Source organism: Pleurodeles waltl, chromosome 12 (assembly GCF_031143425.1).
Source record: "Pleurodeles waltl isolate 20211129_DDA chromosome 12, aPleWal1.hap1.20221129, whole genome shotgun sequence".
NCBI lineage: Eukaryota > Metazoa > Chordata > Amphibia > Caudata > Salamandridae > Pleurodeles > Pleurodeles waltl.
The window spans coordinates 69,110,117-69,132,301 of record NC_090451.1 but is presented as its reverse complement, the minus strand read 5'-3'; positions in this window follow the sequence as shown (position 1 = coordinate 69,132,301).

Sequence of the window (22,185 nt, the reverse complement as noted above, 5' to 3'; positions counted from 1 at the left end):
TAGGCCCTAATTACGACCATGGTGGTCTTGAGACCGCCAGGGTCGCGGTGGCGGTCAGAGCTTTGCCAATGTGGCGGTCCAGCCTCCACATTACAACTGTGGCGAACACACCACGGTCGGACTGCCAGCACCGCCACGTTTCCAATGGTCTGGCGGTGCCGGCGGTCTCAATTCACCGGGGCAGCGTTGCAAGGAGGGCTGCCCTGGGAATTACAACTCTTCTCTCCACTGGCGTTTACATGGTCGTTGCACTGCCATGTAAATGCTGGCAGAGATGGGGTGCAGGGGGCCCCATGGGGGACCCTGCACTGCCCATGCACTAGGCAGGGGCAGTGCAGGGGCTCCCATGGCCAGCCCGACGCGCTTTTCACTGTCTGATTTGCAGACAGTGAAAAGCGCAACGGATGCTTGTGCACCCTGCGCACCACAACATTGCTGCTGGCTCAGTTATGAGCCGATGTCAATGTTGTTGGCTTTATCCCGCAGGGCCAGCGGGGAAACTCCTAATAGGGGCCGCGGAAGGTCACTGCACTGGCGGTGACCTGACTGCAGGACTTCGCTGATGGGCTTTTCCGTCCGCCAAAGTCAAAATGACGGCCTTAGTGTTCCTAACCATTCTCCATAGGTTAACTCTACTTTAAAATGCCTTCCAATTATATTTTCAAAGTTCACTTGAGATCATTCTTCGACATCGCTTTAGAATTTGATGTGTCAATTCGAGAATTTTTCAGAACTTACAAATAAGAGAAAGGGTTATTTCTTTTGGGTCTGGCTTAGATTCAGGCTCGCTGCCCAACATCTGCTCTCTGTCATTGGACTCTCCCATTATTAATAAAATATGTACTTTTTGTCAAGTGCTCATGGGTGCACAATTCGGTCAGCAGACCGCGTGCACACGTTTGCAAGCTGTTCCGGGATTAAATCATGTTTGAACTTAGCCAAGATCCCTGCTGCATCTGGTCGCCAGTCTTTTTTTAAAACAACCTACTTATTATCTGATTGGCTCCTAAGCTTAAATCAAATTTAGTTTTTCATGCTATTTTGATCGCTCACTTATTGCTCGAACATCCCTGGAATGATCCCATATACGCAACATGAATGATTGGGTACTTTCATTTGATGAACGGAAGTCAATAATATAATGAACTAAGGGGTAGATGTACAAAGCCATTTAGCAGTCGCAAACCTTTGCGATTTGCTAAATGACAAGGTTTGCAACAGCTAACTGGCTTGTTGACATGTTCGAAACCCATTTAGCGATTCAGCGGTAGGTTACCGAATCACTAAATGGGTTTAGAGAAGCATTGCTATTTCAAAAGGGCGTGTTTAGGGCGTAATTTCAAGAAAGTGATTCATAATGCAATGTACCAATATTTTGCTACTGAAATCAGGTCACAGAACATTGAAAAGTTATTGACTCCTGAGGTGAGAATCCATTGGCAAAGGGTAAGAGGTCCCTGTGGGACCCCTTCCTATTTGAGAATGTAATGAAAAAACCTTGTGTTGCAGTGGGTAGTTGTCTAGGGAACCACTGTGAACTCTTCAACAAACTTTTTTTTAAAGCAGTTTTTTTTCTTAAATGCAGACCCTTCTCATTTAAAGAAAAGTGTCTGCATGTTAAAAAAAAAAAAAAAAAATTATTGAAAAGTGGTCAGAGGCATGGTGTTCTGCTGACCCCAGTCCCTTATTTTACACCGTCATTTAGTGGGGTAAGTGAATGAAACCATCACCTTAGTACTTGTTCCACTAGGCGCTGAAGGCGAAACAAATCCTCTAGCTTTTACACTCCATATACAGCGATCCTGTAGATGATGCGGACTGCCTGTGCGGAACAGGGTGTAGCTGTCAATAACCAAGCTCATTTCATATTTACATTCATTTTTCGTGATGGTTTTGATCGCCATGTGTCATTTTATTTCATTTTGACCCCATTAAAAAAAAAACAATATATTTTGGCATGTAGGTTTTTATTTAGAGCTTGGAGGAAGGGGTACTCCATCACAAACGTGGCCGATGTCCCATCCTCCCAATGTATTATGGGAAGGTACGACATTGTACAATGTGGCGCAGTCTGTGTTATAGCATGCATAAGTATGAGATGCTAAAAGACAGCATATGCCACAGCTCCCAAGGGGTTAAACTCAGGTTAATAGAGTGACTTGGAGGCTTCAGCCCGAGGATTGTGGTTGTTACCTGGGATGGGTACCTGCCCTCTCAACTAATACCCCCATTTCATACAATGTTGCTTTATATTTTTTACTTTATATTATGCTAAAGGAGGTTTGAATAGTGCTGTATTGCAATTAGCATGACCTCACAGCACTGTCAGGTTTAAATCCCTTCACAACTAGGTTTGGAGGATTCTCTCACAAACCAAAGTCTGTGCAGTCTCTGGACCACGACCCTAACTTACCTGTAGCACTATTTTTTCTTAACTATAGCGGCTGTAAGTCATAAGGTATGCTTTACATTTTGTGCTGGTACCAATTATATCACTTTCACTATTATTTTATTTAATACTATGACATACCTGTTATGTTTGTACTGTGTGATTTCAATGTTAAAATGTTTGTTTTTGGGCTGATTTTCTGAAAGCTCTCAAGCAGTTAGGGCTCAGCTTGAGAGGTATAATAAGCATTGACAAAGCCAATAGCTTGGGCTTACATTTTCAGTCCAGACTAATACATGTTTAAAAAACATCTTCTGCAGTAACCAAACAAAATATTTGCATTTATGTATGCAATGCACCTGTGAGATAAAATATTTGACATTTTCATCCAGTATATATTGAGATGTAAAATAGTTGCTCATACAGTGCAATATAAGCACTCTAGAAGGGGTGTAATGATACATCAACCAGCCAATAACATGAGGTGAGAGAGCTAAATACTGGTTGTGGTGGAGCCAGAGCTTTAAGTGGCCCGGGTCCCGCAGGTGCTCCGCACCAGCAGTTCTAAAAAGCAGGTACTAAGACGGGTCCCTATCCGGCCCTCAACTTTTGCCTTCATACTCCGGGTGAAAAAGAAATCTTAACTCTGCAACAGTACCACCCCTCACTGCCTTTGATATAACTTTAGAGAGACTCTTTACAGTCTCATCATTTCAGAACCTAAGCATTTTCGATATTATATACAACTGATCCATTGTTGCTTATTATTATTTTTAATGCACCCTTGACAAAGCCAATAGTCCATGCTTGTTATAGGTGTAATGTTCCTTGTTGTATTATATATTTGGATTCAGTGACAGAAAGAAGCAGCAAAATGCCAGTCAGGGGCACAATATGCACAGATTTTTAGCTTACTTGTATTTAAGCCACACCTTTAATTACATTGGCTATGCCCCTTTAAGAGACCCACTATTTCTGTATCCCACATAAATCCCTGGGTAGAGCCAATGCCTGCTATGTGTATATTTCAGAGATTTGTTAACAACAGGTCAGTCAGACATTGCACTTACAAGCCAGCCCTAATGATGACTATATAGAAATGAAGGGAGCCTCGCTCACTTCTAATAGAGGCTAATGGCCATCCAGTGTGCCTTCAAGAGCACTTTAGGAAGCCAGGGGACGGGATGCAGCTTGGTGACTGCGCCAGGGCGGATCATTGGCATTTTATGGGCACTGATTGTGTTATTGATTCTTCACTCTGTCTCTCCCTGTCTCGGAGTAGCGTGACATTTTCACGGACTGCCCGTAATTTCGCCCTGCCATCCGTTGTCTGTGATGAAAGGCTTAACGGACAGCATTTGTCCGTAATTTTAGCCTTTTACCTAAAGGGCAAAATGTAATCAAGTCACATTAGTTTCCCCAGCTGGATTGAAGGGCAGGGACTCTCCTGTGCTCTGAGGGAGGGAAGGGCAGACAGATAAGGAAAGGCTTTCTTGCCAGGATGTCTCCTTCCCTAAAGAAATGCAAATGTGCGCAACTGGTAAATCTGCAAATGCAAAGGGGCTTGGAAACCTGCATTGACTTTAAACAAAGAGTCACTTGAAGCTTTCTGATGAAAAATATATATTTTTAGAGAGGTACTGTAATTGTTCCAAGGTGAGCTGTGGAGTGTGTGGTTTAATGGACTGTTATAAAAAATGTTAGTACTAGGTATAAACTGTATATTATTCAAATCTGTATTTTAGAAGGACTTTTTTTTAATTAACTGAAATGTATTTGCGCATTTTGTAGCAGACTATATTATGATGTGTGTAATGCATGTTTAAAATAAGGACTTACACATTCACAGTTCCTGCAGGGACCCCGGTACCTCATAATATTAACAAACATTGGCAAGGCCAATAGGTCTTGTCTACGCAAAAGTAATTGGCTTTGCCAGTGTGTTTTTGCCATGTTATACACCAGAGTGGCTGCTCTTCAGCATGGCTAAAGGTTAGTGGTGTAGTGGAGTAGAGTAGCATAGAGCACAGTGGTGTAGAGCACAGTGGTGCAGAGTACAGTGCAGTGGGTTACAGTGCAGTTATTTAGAGTGCAGTGGAGAAGAGTGCAGTGGTTTAGAGTGCAGTGGCATGGAGTGACGTGGGGCAGAGTAGAGTGGCAGAGTGCAGTGGAGTAGAATGCATACAATAGAGTGGCAGAAAGTGCAGTAGTGTTGAGTGATGCAGTGGCATAGAGTGCAGAGTAGACTCACATGCATAGAGTGCAGTGGTGCAGAATGGAGTAGTGTAGAGTGTTGCAGTGCAGAGTAGAGTGCAGTGGCATTGAGTGGAGTGATACAGAGTAGAGTGCTGTAGTACAGAGTAGAGTGGTGTAGAGTACAGTGCTGCAGAGTAAAGGGCAGGGGTGTACAGTGCAGTTGTTTAGCATGCATTGGCATAGAGTGCAGTGGCATAGAGTGGCATGGAGCAGAGTAGAGGGGCATAGAGTGCAGTGGGGTAGAGTGGCATACAATAAAGTGGAAGAGAGTGCAGTAGTGTAGAGTGGTGCAGTGGCATAGAGTGCAGATTAGACTTGAGTAGCACAGAGTGCAGTGGCGTAGAGTGGTGCAGAGTGGAGTAGTGTACAGTGGTGCACAGCAGAGTATAGTGCTGTAAAGTGCAGTGGCATATAGTGGAGGTATGCAGCGTAGAGTGGTATAGAGTGCAGTGGAATAGAGTGTATTGTTGCAGATTGCAGTAGTACAGAGTAGAGAGGTGTATAGTGGTGGCCAGTCCAGTGTTGCAGAGTAGAGTGTCAGAGTGCAGTGGCATATAGTGCAGTTGTTTAGAGTGCATTGGCGTAGAGTGCAGTGGTTTGGAGTGCAGTGGGGCAGAGTGGCATAGAGTGCAGTGGCATAGAATAGATTGTTTCAGAGTAGAGTGCATTGGCATAGAGTGGACAGGTGCAGGTTAGAGTGCAGTGGCGCTTAGTTCAGTGGCATAAAGTAGATTATTTCACAGTAGAGTGAAGTGGCGCAGAGTGGAGAGGTGCAGGGTAGAGTGTCATAGAGTGTGATGGCATAGAGTAAAGTGGTGTAGAGTGCTGTGGCATAGAGTGCAGTGGTTCATAGTAGATTAGAGTGACTTACAGTGTATTGATGTAGAGTGCAGGGCCAGACAGTTGAGTGTTACAGAGTAAAGGACACGAGCATAGAGTGTATTAGCATAGAGTGCAGTGGCGTACAGTGCACTGTTGCAGAGTGGCATAGAGTGGACTTGCGCTGACTAGTTTGGCGTTGCCTAGACTGGAGTGGTATAGCATGCAGAGCACAGTGGTGTAGAGAGTCGTAAAGTTCATTGGCAGAGTGGTAGAGTAGAGTGGTAGAGTAGAGAGTAGAGTGGTACAGAGTAAAGTAGAGAGGCATAGTGTGAAGTAGCATAGAGTGCAGTGGCATAGAGTGGAGTGGTTCAGAGTGGAGAAAAGTGCAGTGTCCCACAGTGCAGTAGCATGGAGTGGTGTAAAGTGGAGTGATGCAGAGTAGGGTTCAGTGGTGTGGTAACACACTGCCATTACAAACAACTCGTTTTGAATGAAATTACCTTTACATTTGCACAGAAATACAGTTTTTCAGATAAAACTTTACAGTACACAGACGATGATGTGTGGAAATTGCATCACCTACTGCAATGATTTGTTTTAATCGGAGGTATTTGTTTCCAGCACAGTTCAGAATTAACAAAAATGTGCTTCATTTTAACTCCTAATTTTGATATATTCTGAAGTTTATTTAAAGGTTGTCATGTGATAGAAAAAACTCTTTCCTAACCCCAGAATCCAGCAAGATTGTTGCATAAATCCTCTCACTTTGAAGTCAGAGAATGAAAAGTAAACACTAAGGGGGTGATTCTGATTCTGGCGGGCGGCGGAGGCCGCCCGCCAGAATTCCGCCCCCATTATACCGCTCCGCGGTCAGAAGACCGCGGAGGGTATTATGAGTTTTTCCCTGGGCTGGCGGGCGGTCTCCAAAAGACCACCCGCCAGCCCAGGGAAAAACTCCCTTCCCACGAGGATGCCGGCTCGTAATCGAGCCGGCGGAGTGGGAAGGTGCGACGGTTGCAGTGGCACCCGTCGCGTATTTCAGTGTCTGCAAGGCAGACACTGAAATACTTTGCGGGGCCCTCTTACGGGGGCCCCTGCCGTGCCCATGCCATTGGCATGGGCACGGCAGGGGCCCCCAGGGGCCCCGCGACCCCCCCTACCGCCATCCTGTTCATGCGGCTTTCCCGCCATGAACAGGATGGCGGTAGGGGGGGTCAGAATCCTCATGGCTGCGGAGCGCGCTCCGCAGCCATGGAGGATTCAAACGAGCAGCGGAAAGTCAGCGGGAGACCGCTGACTTTCCGCTTCTGACCGCGGCTGAACCGCCGCGGTCAGAATGCTCGTTGGAGCACCGCCAGCCTGTTGGCGGTGCTCCCGTGGTCGGTGGCCCTGGCGGCCACCAGCCGCCAGGGTCAGAATGACCCCCTAAGTTCCCACTGAAGACCGAGCCTGACATTTGACGTTGTTCTTTGAATGCACAGCAAATGTGATGAGACAAGAACAAGATTTACAGGCCTGTTTACAGAAAGGGAGCACTTGGAAAGATACTATAAATCAGGTTTGGGCAAGGGAAGGGACGAACTCAAGCTGCATAGCCTAAAACAAATAAAGCCAGCAAATTGAAAGCAACGAAATGTGAGTTACAAACCACAAGACCAATGGCAAGCAACAGGCAGAATGCATTCCCAAGGAAGCACTATGAATGTACTTAAAGTGACAGCCGTGGGATACTTTGTGGGGAAAGTCCGATATTTTAGTCCAGTCCGTATCTTGCAGAGGTTTGGCCACATCAATCACACAGGTAGTATGACGAGAAGACCTGGAGTGGTCCCCAAGTTGCAGGAAAGGTCTGTATACCCATTCTATCCGTTTGCCACCAGTCCCTTTGGCGTAGAGCTTCTGGCACACCTCATGGAGGGTTAGTGCTAGGTGGCAGTCATGAAATAGGGCATTTAATAATTATTTAAGGTGGTTGTAAGTAGGAGTTGACTGGGTGAAGATGGTAGTCTGCCACAAGGGTTTGGAAATTTAGTAGCTTGCCATCCAGAAACAAATTCCCCAATTTTAAGACACCTGCAGCCTGCCACTGATGGAGTTGATCTAAACACAGCCGTCTTGTGCGAGTGGGAAGGCTTAGCTAAGGTAGTGCAGGAGCACAGGGTTTCTTCGTGTCAATTAGTTTACAGGTTCTAGCAAAGCAAAAGAAAGCTGTGCATGATAATCCCGGATGGTGATCCGTAGAATGGTCAGTAGGAAACAATGAGCAGGGTAGTAAGCCCTCCTTAAAAGTCTTTACGGATAAACCCCATCTCATGCAGGGGGTTGGGCAGAAAGCCAGCGAGCCACCCATTGAACCTGTGCAGCTGAATAATAGCATTCTAAGGCCGTACCACCCTCATCAAGGATCTGTCTCAGATGTTTAGCAACCCCCTGCCCCCAGGGAGAGTGGATTTGGTACTGTGTCCCGCCCTAATGCCTCACTGTGAAGGATGTAAACCTTTATTGTGATGTTCCAAAATCAATCCAGCAAAGAACCTGCCCCTCACTCTCCTGGAAAACACTAACCTCACCCAAAAATTTAATTTTTGATTGATTGCCTAATATACAATACCTATTTTGCACCCTTTTCTGGTTAATCTGAGCATGTCCTTTTAACACAAACTTTGAGCTATCCATTTCATCATTTGTATGGGACATAACACACCAAGGCACAGCAGCAGTTTCCTTCTGCGCGTAATGTAAAATGGGTGAATGCTTATTTCAGTTTTTTTATCGATCTGCTTTAGAGGAAACATTTAGCCAGATCAATGCAAGATATATGTGCAACACTCTTGTTCATCTAAGTATATTTTGAAATGGCACCTTGCTATTTCTGCTTCAGTTTCTCGAATTCTGTGTAACATCCAAAGTATATCCTTTTCAAGATTATTTGTGCATTCGTCACTGGTGATAAATCTGGGGGTGATCAAGAATTTCGAAACTGAATCCGTTGCTCTAGAAAAACTACATCACTGGAGAGATTTAGCCCCTAATTAGGACCCTGGTGGTCTTGAGACCGCCAGGGTCGCGGTGGCGGTCAGACCTTTGCCAATGTGGCAGTCCAGCTTCCACATTACAACTGTGGCGAACACACCACGGTCGGACTGCCAGCACCATCACGTTTCCAACAGCCTGGCGGTGCCGGCGGTCTCAATTCACCGGGGCAGCTTTGCAAGGAGGGCTGCCCTGGGAATTACGACCCTTCTCTCCACTGGCGTTTACATGGCCGTTGCACCGCCATGTAAATGCTGGCAGAGATGGGGTGCAGGGGGCCCCATGGGGGCCCCTGCACTGCCCATGCACTAGGCAGGGGCAGTGCAGGGGCTCCCATGGCCAGCCCGACGCGCTTTTCACTGTCTGATTTGCAGACAGTGAAAAGCGCAACGGGTGCTTGTGCACCCTGCGCACCACAACATTGCTGCTCGCTCAGTTATGAGCCAGCAGGAAACTCCTAATAGGGGCCGCGGAAGGTCACCGCACTGGCGGTGACCTGACTGCGGGACTTCGGCTGATGGGCTTTTCCGTCCGCCAAAGTCAAAAAGACGGCCTTAGTGTTCCTAACCATTCTCCATAGGTTAACTCTACTTTAAAATGCCTGCCAATTATATTTTCAAAGTTCACTAAGATCATTCTCCGACATCGCTTTAGAATTTGATGTGTCAATTCGAGAATTTTTCAGAACTTACAAATAAGAGAAAGGGTTTCTTTGGGGTCTGGCTTAGATTCAGGCTCCCTGCCCAACATCTGCTCTCTGTCATTGGACTCTCCCATTATTAATAAAATATGTACTTTTTGTCAAGTGCTCATGGGTGCACAATTCGGTCAGCAGACCGCGTGCACACGTTTGCAAGCTGTTCCGGGATTAAATCATGTTTGAACTTAGCCAAGATCCCTGCTGCATCTGGTCGCCAGTCTTTTTTTAAAACAACCTACTTATTATCTGATTGGCTCCTAAGCTTAAATCAAATTTAGTTTTTCATGCTATTTTGATCGCTCACTTATTGCTCGAACATCCCTGGAATGATCCCATATACGCAACATGAATGATTGGGTACTTTCATTTGATGAACGGAAGTCAATAATATAATGAACTAAGGGGTAGATGTACAAAGCCATTTAGCAGTCGCAAACCTTTGCGATTTGCTAAATGACAAGGTTTGCAACAGCTAAATGGCTTATTGACATGTACGAAACCCATTTAGCGATTCAGCGGTAGGTTACCGAATCACTAAATGGGTTTAGAGAAGCATTGCTATTTCAAAAGGGCGTGTTTAGGGCGTAATTTCAAGAAAGTGATTCATAATGCAATGTACCAATATTTTGCTACTGAAATCAGGTCACAAAACTTTGAAAAGTTATTGACTCCTGAGTTGAGAATCCATTGGCAAAGGGTAAGAGGTCCCTGTGGGACCCCTTCCTATTTGAGAATGTAATGAAAAAACCTTGTGTTGCAGTGGGTAGTTGTCTAGGGAACCACTGTGAACTCTTCAACAAACTTTTTTTTAAAGCAGTTTTTTTTCTTAAATGCAGACCCTTCTCATTTAAAGAAAACTGTCTGCATGTTAAAAAAAAAAAAAAACTTTATTGAAAAGTGGTCAGAGGCATGGTGTTTTGCTCACCCCAGTTCCTTATTTTAAGCGATCATTTAGTGGGGTAAGTGAATGAAACCGTCACCGTTCTTAGGACTTGTTCCACTAGGCGCTGAAGGCGAAACAAATCCTCTAGCTTTTACACTCCATATACAGCGATCCTGTAGATGAGGGGGCTGCCTGTGCGGAACAGGGTGTAGCTGTCAATAACCAAGCTAATTTCAAATTTACATCCATTTTTCCTGATGGTTTTGAGTGCCATGTGTCATTTTATTTCATTTTGACCCCATTTGAAAAAAAAACAATATATTTTGACATGTAGAGTCTTATTTAGAGCTTGGAGGAAGGGGTACTCCATCACAAACATGGCCGATGTCCCATCCTCCACATGTTTTATGGGAAGGTACGACATTGTACAATGTGGCGCAGTCTGTGTTATAGCATGCATTAGTATGAGATGCTAAAAGACAGCATGAGATGGTATGGCATTATAAAGTACGGTATGGTATTATATGATATGATAAAATATTGTGCTATATGGTGCAGTATGGTATGTTACGGCATGGCATGATCTGATATTTGTATTGTACAGTGGAGTGGTATGACATTGTACAATATGGTATGTTATGGCATGGTATTGTATAATGTATGTTATAGTATTGTATGGGAAAGTATTGTAGAATATGGCGTGGTTTGGGATGGCCCGATACAGTAAGGTATGGTACAGTATGGGATGGTACAGTATGGTATTGTGTGGTGTGGTATGACATTGTACAATATGGTACGGCGTAGTATGGTACGACACTCCAGTATGGTGCGGGATGGTATGGCCTGTTATGTGTGCTTTAGTGTGATACTGTATAGTACATGTGGGGTGGTATGGTAATGTAGAATATGGTGTGGGATGGTATGGCATTGTCATTGCTCGGCTGAGCACTTTGTATGTTCTACCTGTTACCTATATATCTCATAATATGCTGGAATAAATACAACTTCACCTACCACAAGCTTGACTCAGGTCTCGGATATTACTTCTCCTTGCAAAACTTTGGAACCTCGTATGCTAATATCTAAGCACCTTCTACGCCAATGACATGCCTATAAATAAATACTAGCAAGTGGGAACTCACCTTTACCAGTTTGACTTTTTCATAAATGGGGACTAGGGTCCAATCCCCCGGTTTGAGCTCCCACGACCTCTTAACATTACCAGTGAACAGGCATTTTCACAAGAAGTAAAAACTGGACCCTCATTTGCCCTGACAAAATATATTTAGCACCTGTTCTATCTAATTTATCTATCTATTTCTGGGTGTATGAAATGTCCTGCAGCAAATATTGTTTGAAGGCAATTTTGCCTGTTGGAATTATAATTTCAAACAATTGAGAAATAAATGACATGTCTTATTTAAACAGTATTTTAGATTTGTGCAGTATGTATTGTTCCAGACCGGTACTGAAAGACAGTTTCTAAAACCACCCACTATATCAGTAAAAAGAAACCGGAACAAAATGATGGAAGACAAAGCTAAGAGTAAAAAGGCAGGTGATGGAATACTACACTGCTCCCAGGAGCAAACAATAGGCTTTGAATGGGACGAGATGATCATCTGAACCTGATGGAACGTGCAGAGGAGGCTGGGAAGATCCTTTTTCACATTAATGTGTCAAATCCTGCTTGAATGTCACATCCTCCTTCACAGGTCTGCCTGAGCTTTTCATGTGACACAGGCAAATGTTAGCTGAGAATTCGGCAGGGACATTCTGTTATCTTCCAAGTCAGTCAGGCCCCAATCACATGGGCCTTCCTTTGACACTGCAGTGTCATAGTGTCTCTGACAGTCTGCCAGGTATACATATAACATTTGGGGCACACTTCATAGAAAGGAAAAAGAATGCCAAAACATTTTATGTGTATTCGCTGTCTGGTTGTTGAAAGCTCAGCTTTGTTATATCAGACTTCTGTCTCTGAGTTTGTTGTGGGTATACGGACTGCATCAAACTGGATTTTGGTGTTAGATGTGGGACGACACTAGGATCATCATGGTGACTCCCCACAAACACCATCAGCCCCCAGAACTCAGGTTTAGTGTAGTCCCAGACTTCGGCCATCTTGAAAATGTCCAAAGTGGGTAGGGCATCGACAGGAGCAATTCCCACCCGATAGCTCTTACCAGCATTAATGCGCCACCTCCAGGCACCCACTTCAGAACACTCCTGGACCTGAGGGAGTTCAGAAAAGGACTGAACCTGCTATCTGAGACCTGAGGAAAGATCTTTGAGGACTGGAACAGCTCTCTCTTTTGCCCAGGACAAAGAAGTAGGTTCCATTGGTCATAGGGCAGACCTCATGTTAAAGCTTCCGAGGCACAACAAACTCAAGAGCTCTTTTCCTGCAAGTGCCCAGCTGACCAGTGGCAACTGAACCTGACTGGCCTCTCTTGTTCGCCTCTGCCTGCCACACTGTGAGCCCCTAAATGCCACCCCTGAAGTCCTCAGGCGCTTCACATGTGTCCTCCGGTGGTTGATTGGTACTTAAAGGACTAAAGTCAGATGGTAAACTCTTTGACCACAACAAACCTAGTTAGTGTATCCGACCCGCACTCAAACACAGTCAGAGGTAAATTACCACCTTGGTCCTGTTCTACCACGACAATTGACTATCATTGGCTTTTTGCACTTCTTTACAAAATTTCTACTTAAAACTTTTTTTAAAAATCATATCTCTGGTTCCCCTGATTGGATTTTTGTCATTTTGCTGTCATTTTGTTTAGTAAATTATACTGTATGTTTCCCTTTTTTATGGGCATTTATTGTTTTGTTTTTCGACTTTATTACCGTCTTAGTACTGCATAAATACTTTACATATTGCCCCTAAGTTAACCCTGTCTGCTGTGTGCCACAGCTCCCAAGGGGTTAAACTCAGGTTAATAGAGTGACTTGGAGGCTTCAGCCCGAGGATTGTGGTTGTTACCTGGGATGGGTACCTGCCCTCTCAACTAATACCCCCATTTCATACAATGTTGCTTTATATTTTTTACTTTATATTATGCTAAAAGAGGTTTGAATAGTGCTGTATTGCAATTAGCATGACCTCACAGCACTGTCAGGTTTAAATACCTTCACAACTAGGTTTGGAGGATTCTCTCACAAACCAAAGTCTGTGCAGTCTCTGGACCACGACCCTAACTTACCTGTAACACTAACTTTTCTTAACTATAGCGGCTGTAAGTCATAAGGTATGCTTTACATTTTGTGCTGGTACCAATTATATCACTTTCACTATTATTTTATTTAATACTATGACATACCTGTTATGTTTGTACTGTGTGATTTCAATGTCATAATGTTTGTTTTTGGGCTGATTTTCTGAAAGCTCTCAGGCAGTTAGGGCCTAGCTTGTGAGGTATAATAAGCATTGACAAAGCCAATAGCTTGGGCTTGCATTTTCAGTCCAGACGAATACATGTTTAAAACAATCTTCTGCAATAACTAAACAAAATATTTGCATTTATGTATGCAATGCATCTGTAAGATAAAATATTTGACATTTTCATCCAGCATATATTGAGATGTAAAATAGTCCCTCATACAGTGCAATATAAGCACTCTAGAAGGGGTTTAATGATACATCAACCAGCCAATAACATGAGGTGAGAGAGCTAAATACTGGTTGTGGTGGAGCCAGAGCTTTAAGTGGCCCGGGTCCCGCAGGTGCTCCGCACCGGCAGTTCTAAAAAGCAGGTACTAAGACGGGTCCCTATCCGGCCCTCAATTGTTGCCCTCATACTCCGGGTGAAAAAGAAATCTTAACTCTGCAACAGTACCACCCCTCACTGCCTTTGATATATCATTTGAGAGAGTCTTTACAGTCTCATCATTTCAGAACCTAAGCATTCTCAATATTATATACAACTGATCCATTGTTGCCTATTATTATTTTTATGCAACGAACAACCCTTGACAAAGCCAATAGTCCTGGCTTGTTATAGGTGTAATGTTCCTTGTTGTATTATATATTTGGATTCAATGACAGAAAGAAGCAGCAAAATGCCAGTCAGGGGCACAATATGCGCAGATTTTTAGCTTACTTGTATTTAAGCCACACCTTTAATTACATTGGCTATGCCCCTTTAAGAGACCCACTATTTTTTTTATCCCACATAAATCCCTGGGTAGAGCCAATGCCTGCTATGTGTATATTTCAGAGATTTGTTAACAACAGGTCAGTCAGACATTGCACTTACAAGCCAGCCCTAATGATGACTATATAGAAATGAAGGGAGCCTCGCTCACTTCTAATAGAGGCTAATGGCCATCCATTGTGCCTTCAAGAGCACTTTAGGAAGCCAGGGGACGGGATGCAGCTTGGTGACTGCGCCAGGGCGGATCATTGGCATTTTATGGGCACTGATTGTGTTATTGATTCTTCACTCTCTCTCCCTGTCTCGGAGTAGGGTGACCACCCATCTGTAATTTTCACGGACTGCCCATAATTTCGCCCTGCCATCCGTTGTCTGTGATAAAAGGCTTAAGGGACAGCATTTGTCTGTAATTTTAGCCTTTTACCTAAAGGGCAAAATGTAATCAAGCCACATTAGTTTCCCCAGCTGGATTGAAGGGCAGGGAGTCTCCTGTGCTCTGAGGGAGGGAAGGGCAGACAGATAAGAAAAGGCCTTCTTGCCAGAATGTCTCCTTCCCTAAAGAAATGCAAATGTGCGCAACTGGTAAATCTGCAAATGCAAAGGGGCTTGGAAACCTGCATTGACTTTAAACAAAGAGTCACTTGAAGCTTTCTGATGAAAAAGATATATTTTTAGAGAGGTACTGTAATTGTTCCAAGGTGAGCTGTGGAGTGTGTGGTTTAATGCACTGTTATAAAATTTTTTAGTACTAGGTATAAACTGTATATTATTCAAATCTGTATTTTAGAAGGACTTTTTTTTAATTAACTGAAATGTATTTGCGCATTTTGTAGCAGACTATATTATGATGTGTGTAATGCATGTTTAAAATAAGGACTTACACATTCACAGTTCCTGCAGGGACCTCGGTACCTCATAATACTAACAAACATTGGCAAGGCCAATAGGTCTCGTCTACGCAAAAGTAATTGGCTTTGCCAGTGTGTTTTTGCCATGTTATACACCAGAGTGGCTGCTGTTCAGCATGGCTAAAGGTTAGTGGTGTAGTGGAGTAGAGTAGCATAGAGCACAGTGGTGTAGGGCACAGTGGTGCAGAGTACAGTGCAAGTGGGGTACAGTGCAGTTGTTTAGAGTGCAGTGGCGAAGAGTGCAGTGGTTTAGAGTGCAGTGGCATGGAGTGACGTGGGGCAGAGTAGGGTGGCATAGACTGCAGTTGATTAGAATGGCATGCAATAGAGTGGCAGAAAGTGCAGTAGTGTTGAGTGATGCAGTGGCATAGAGTGCAGAGTAGACTCACATGCACAGAGTGCAGTGGAGTAGAATGGTGCAGAATGGAGTAGTGTAGAGTGGTGCAGTGCAGAGTAGAGTGCAGTGGCATTGAGTGGAGTGATACAGAGTAGAGTGACACAGAGTGCAGTAGTACAGAGTAGAGTGGTGTAGAGTACAGTGATATAGAGTACAGTGCTGCAGAGTAAAGGGCAGGGGCGTACAGTGCAGTTGTTTAGCATGCATTGGCATAGAGTGCAGTGGCATAGAGTGGCATGGAGCAGAGTAGAGGGGCTTAGAGTGCAGTGGGGTAGAGTGGCATACAATAAAGTGGAAGAGAGTGCTGTAGTGTAGAGTGGTGAAGTGGCATAGAGTGCAGATTAGACTTGAGTAGCACAGAGTGCAGTGGCGTAGAGTGGTGCAGAGTGGAGTAGTGTACAGTGGTGCACAGCAGAGTATAGTGCTGTAAAGTGCAGTGGCATATAGTGGAGGTATGCAGCGTAGAGTGGTATAGAGTGCAGTGGAATAGAGTGTATTGTTGCAGATTGCAGTAGTACAGAGTAGAGAGGTGTATAGTGGTGCCAGTCCAGTGTTGCAGAGTAGAGTGTCAGAGTGCAGTGGCATATAATGCAGTTCTTTAGAGTGCATTGGCGTAGAGTGCAGTGGGGCAGAGTGCAGTGGGGCAGAGTGGCATAGAGTGCAGTGGCCTAGAATAGATTGTTTCAGAGTAGAGTGCATTGGCATAGAGTGGACAGGTGCAGGTTAGAGTGCAGTGGCGCTTAGTTCAGTGGCATAAAGTAGATTGTGTCACAGTAGAGTGAAGTGGCGCAGAGTGGAGAGGTGCAGGGTACAGTGTCATAGAGTGTGATGGCATAGAGTAAAGTGGTGTAGAGTGCTGTGGCATAGAGTGCAGAGGTGCAGAGTAGATTAGAGTGACTTAAAGTGTATTGCTGTAGAGTGCAGGGCCGGAGAGTTGAGTGTTACAGAGTAAAGTACACAAGCATAGAGTGTATTAGCTTAGAGTGCAGTGGCGTACAGTGCAGTGTTGCAGAGTGGCATAGAGTGGACTTGCGCAGACTAGATTGGCGTTGCCTAGACTGGAGTGGTATAGCATGCAGAGCACAGTGGTGTAGAGAGTCGTAAAGTTCATTGGCATAGAGTAGAGTGGTAGAGTAGAGTGGTAGAGTAGAGAGTAGAGTGGTACAGAGTAGAGTAGAGAGGCGTAGTGTGAAATAGCATAGAGTGCAGTGGCATAGAGTGGAGTTGTTCAGAGTGGAGAAAAGTGCAGTGTCCCACAGTGCAGTAGCATGGAGTGGTGTAAAGTGGAGTGATGCAGAGTAGGGTGCAGTGGTGTGGTAACACACTGCCATTACAAACAACTCGTTTTGAATGAAATGACCTTCACATTTGCACAGAAATACAGTTTTTCAGATAAAACTTTACAGTACACAGACGATGATGTGTGGAAATTGCATCACCTACTGCAATGATTTGTTTTAATCGGAGGTATTTGTTTCCAGCACAGTTCAGAATTAACAAAAATGTGCTTCATTTTAACTCCTAATTTTGATATATTCTGAAGTTTATTTAAAGGTTGTCATGTGATAGAAAAAACTCTTTCCTAACCCCAGTATCCAGCAAGATTGTTGCATAAATCCTCTCACTTTGAAGTCAGAGAACGAAAAGTAAACACTAAGTTCCCACTGAAGACAGAGCCTGACATTTGACGTTGTTCTTTGAATGCACAGCAAATGTGATGAGATAAGAACAAGATTTACAGGCCTGTTTACAGAAAGGGAGCACTTGGAAAGATACTATAAATCAGGTTTGGGCAAGGGAAGGGACGAACTCAAGCTGCATAGCCTAAAACAAATAAAGCCAGCAAATTGAAAGCAACGAAATGTGAGTTACAAACCACAAGGCCAATGGCAAGCAACAGGCAGAATGCATTCCCAAGGAAGCACTATGAATGTACTTAAAGTGACAGCCGTGGGATACTTTGTGGGGAAAGTCCGATATTTTAGTCCAGTCCGTATCTTGCAGAGGTTTGGCCACATCAATCACACAGGTAGTATGACGAGAAGACCTGGAGTGGTCCCCAAGTTGCAGGAAAGGTCTGTACACCCATTCTATCCGTTTGCCACCAGTCCCTTTGGCACACCTCATGTAGGGTTAGTGCTAGGTGGCAGTCATGAAATAGGGCATTTCATGATTATTTAAGGTGGTTGTAAGTAGGAGTTGACTGAGTGAAGATGGTAGTCTGCCACAAGGGTTTGGAAATTTAGTAGCTTGCCATCAGAAACAAATTCCCCAATTTTAAGACACCTGCAGCATGCCACTGATGGAGTTGCTCTAAACACAGCCATCCTGTGCGAGTGGGAAGGCTTAGCTAAGGTAGTACAGGAGCACAGGGTTTCTTTGTGTCAATGAGTTTACAGGTTCTACCAAGGCAAGAGAAAGCTGTGCATGATAACCCCAGATGGTGATCCGTAGAATGTCCAGTAGGAAACAATGAGCAGGGTAGTAAGCCCTCCTTAAAAGTCTTTATGGATAAACCCCATCTCATGCAGGGGGTTGGGGAGAAAGCCAGCGAGCCACCCATTGAACCTGTGCAGCTGAATAATAGCATTCTAAGTCCAGAAGGCCTAATCCACCCGCAGTCACAGGTAGCTTTAGAGTGGAAAGAGCTATCCGACGGTGCCCCAGCGACCAAATCAAATGTGTGGCATGTCTGTGGAATGAAGGACGAGCAGGGGAAGGTTTGCAAAATAATACTATCATTGGGGTAGCACACCATCATCGCTAGCACCACGTGGCCCACTACAGAAAGCAGAAGAGAAGACCAAAAAGCAAACTGGGCTCAGAGGGACTGTGGCACTCTGCCGAGATTTCCAGGCTGCAAATCAGTGGGAGAAAGGTAGATATTAATCACTAGGTATCGAAAGGTAAGTGGTTCCCAGTTCATTCTGAGGTCTAAGTGTATAAGCCATGTTAAAGAAAAACTAATTACATTTTAAAATTTGTATATTTGTTTGTACTATTTACATCCCAAATATTTTGAAGATTCTATATGTGCATGACACTTGGGGATAACCCAGATTACTAGCTTGGCTTTTGCTCAATTTCAAAACCATTTTAAGACATGGACAAAGGGGGCAATTGCCTGCACAACCGTGCAAGGGTCTAGCCCCTGCTCACCCTTCACAAGCACGAACAATGGACCATTGCACCAGAAGAGTTTGCCAAGGTGGGTAGGAGCTGCTTGTTCAACCACTAGACAGTGCCTCTTCTGTTTCTCTCTTCGGGAGTTGTCCAGAAACAACTCCCCAGGTACCCAATACCTTCCAACAGTCTTGGTGCACCCATCTTGTCTGATTTTAGGAATTGTCCACCTTGTTCTTAGCTTCCTTATTTATCCAGTTCTTAGCAACAACCCTTTGAATCAGTTGCCGTGGATCTCCCATTTGATCTCGATTTCATCCTCTTCTTTTATTATCTTTTATTGGTAGTCTGGGCTCCTATTTCTGAGATAAATGTAGAGTCCCGGACGTACACTCTAGTGCTGTGAGACTGCAGGTAAGTTGCGGGTACCTCACATCCTGATATTAGGTGTGAGACTGTTGCCCACACCATCTGCCCTGCAACATTAAGGGGCATATTTATACTCCGTTTGGGCCTATTGTGCGTCAAAAAATTTGACGCATAATCAGCGCAAACGTTGCCCCATATTTAAACTCTGACGCCTGAGCCCGCGGATGACATAAATCCACTGTGTGCGTCATTTTCTGGATGCGGCAACCCGCCCTGCGTTAATGATATGCAGGGTAGGCGTTCCTGTCCAAAAAACGACGCACACGGCCATGCGTCGTATTTATGCTTCCGGGCAAAAATGACTCTCGGCCGGGAGGCGGAGCAAAAAAATGACGCAAAGCCCGATTTGCGTCAAAATTTAACGCCTGGGTCAGGGCAGGCGTTAAAATGGGGCAAACACACCTGTATTTAATCAGAACACACAGAACAAACAGCAGAGCAGCAACAGGGAGACATGGAGGTGATCTTTATCCAGCGTGCACGTAGACGCAGAGCCCAGCAGCAACAACACCAGCTACAACAACACCAGCAGGGACCCCAAAGGCAGCGCAGAAGGCAGGAGAGGATATTCCGCCCAAGAACAACCCTGCATGGCCTCAGGGAACACGACATCATCCAGAGGTACCGGTTGAACTGGCAGGCCATTCAGCAGCTGCTGCGAAACATTGAACCGCAGTTGGCCCCCACTTTAGTGACACCCCGCACTATCCCAACAGAAACAAAGCTGCTTGCCGTACTTCACCTGCTGGCAAGTGGCTTGTTTCAAACAACTGGTGCCCTGGTTGGCGGAATATCACAACCATCATTCTCCGCATTTCTGCCAAAAGTACTGGATGCCATCATTTGCCTGACACCCCTCCACATCTGCTTCCCTAACACACTGCAGAAGCAGCAGGAAACAAAACAGGGGTTCTATGCCATCAGTGGCTTCCCACACGTCCTTGGTGCAATCGACTGCACACACGTACGCCTTGTGCCACCTGCTGCAACTGAACACCTCTACCGCAACAGGAAGCACACACATTCAATCAACGTGCAGGCCATAGTCGATCACCAGGGATTGATCACCAACATCGTGGCTAAATATCCTGGGAGTGTACATGACTCATTCATCTTCCGTCACTGCACCATCAACCAACACTTCCAGGATGGACGGTATGGCAATGGACTACTGGTTGGTAAGTACAAAAACCTACTTATATACACACTGCACAGCAACCCTCTAGGACACATATCACATACACCACAACAGCAACATCTAGATAGTAACACACTGAGGTCCTTACATCACTAGCCATGTTTCTTAAGTCACCATTGAACCTGTCACACATTGGAATTTACTGTACAGCCTAATGTGAAGACATTAATGAGTGTGGTTGCCTAAATGTCACCTTGCAAATTGTAAGTGTCACAATAACCTTTACATTAATACATTGCATAAGTTTCAAAGGATGGGATGTACAGGGTACTTTGATATGAACGTGTTAACAACACTTCCAAATTTAAATGTGCATGGAACTATCATCTCACCCTCAGTGAAGACACACGGACACCTGTAACACAAGTCACAATGCTAGGTAGGGAACACTCTACTGCAAATCCCAAAACAAACTGCTGACAAACGGTTAGCAGACAAACACTTGCTCAGCCAAGGAAAAAACACATTGCAGATGGTATAGCCTACAAGTATAGGATGTCACATTAGTACACAAAAGAGTCACAGACAACACAAGACAACTACTGCCATTAAAGGTCTTTTCAATAGTGCCAGCTACATCTACATGATCCCATTCTGTGTTTTTCTTTCAGCTGATCAGGGGTATGGCATCCAGCCATGGCTAATGACACCATTTGGGAACCCGACTACTGCTGCAGAGCGGGCATACAACGATGCCCATAAGAGGACACGCAGCATTGTCGAGCGCACCTTTGGGATCCTAAAGTCAAGGTTCCGCTGCCTTGACATCACTGGCGGTAGCCTACTATATTCCCCCGAGATGGTCTGTAGGATCATACTCACTTGTGCCATATTGCACAACATTTGTGTAAAAAGGAACATTCCCCCTCCTGGAACCAGACCCATATATGCCTGAAGACGACGAAGAGGAGGATGCTGGCCTGCAACAGGAGGGGGAACAACCAAACACGGCTGCTGGAGTGCGTAGGCGCCAACACATTGTAAATAATTTATTTTCATTATTATCACTATCACCACTTAATGCACTATTGTAAATAAACACTGATAACAAACACCACATCATGGTTTGGCCTATTCTTTTCTGCCCACCTTTAGCTTGAAATAGCTGAAGAAGAATGTCGTCTCATTGAGCAATAATGATATAACAATCATGACACAAAAAAATACACCACAAATGTAATGGCCACCATACAATGGTCAAATACACACACCATGTAAATGACAGACATCCTGTACAGTTCACCTTTGAAGGGCAATAGCTGAGGACCACACATATGACTCACATACATGTAGTAAACATGGATCATCGCAGCAGATGGCACACAACTAAAACACCATCACTCAACTAGGGGAAAACAGGCCTCATACATCTGGCAGTTCACATGCTAATGCTTCAGGAACAGGAATGTATTACCAGACTCTTGCCAACAGTAATTCAAAATACTTACTATCATTGCAATGACTATCTGTCACTAGAGTTACACATAAGCAGAACATACACAGCACAAGTGCTACACCTATGACAAGCATCCAGCACATCACATCCCATCTACATGTCAGCCCTCTTCTAAAAACATTACACACACTTGCAGCTGCTCACACCCCACCGGTCTGAAGAGGTCCCTGGAATGCCGATTTGTGTACACTGAGATTCTCTCATCTACACACACACACACTCACAAGAGTCATCCAGTGTGCCACACCCTTTACTATGCCTACCATTGTCATACTACCATCTCACTGCATGGAACTCAGCTCATATAATACACTGGCTTGGAGTTTATAAGTCCTGGTATCACCTGTAGATTGATTCTTCTGTGAAAGGTACTGTAGGCTATTTATCAGAAAATCCCATCTGACAGGACTAGTGAGACACAGATGGAGGCCACA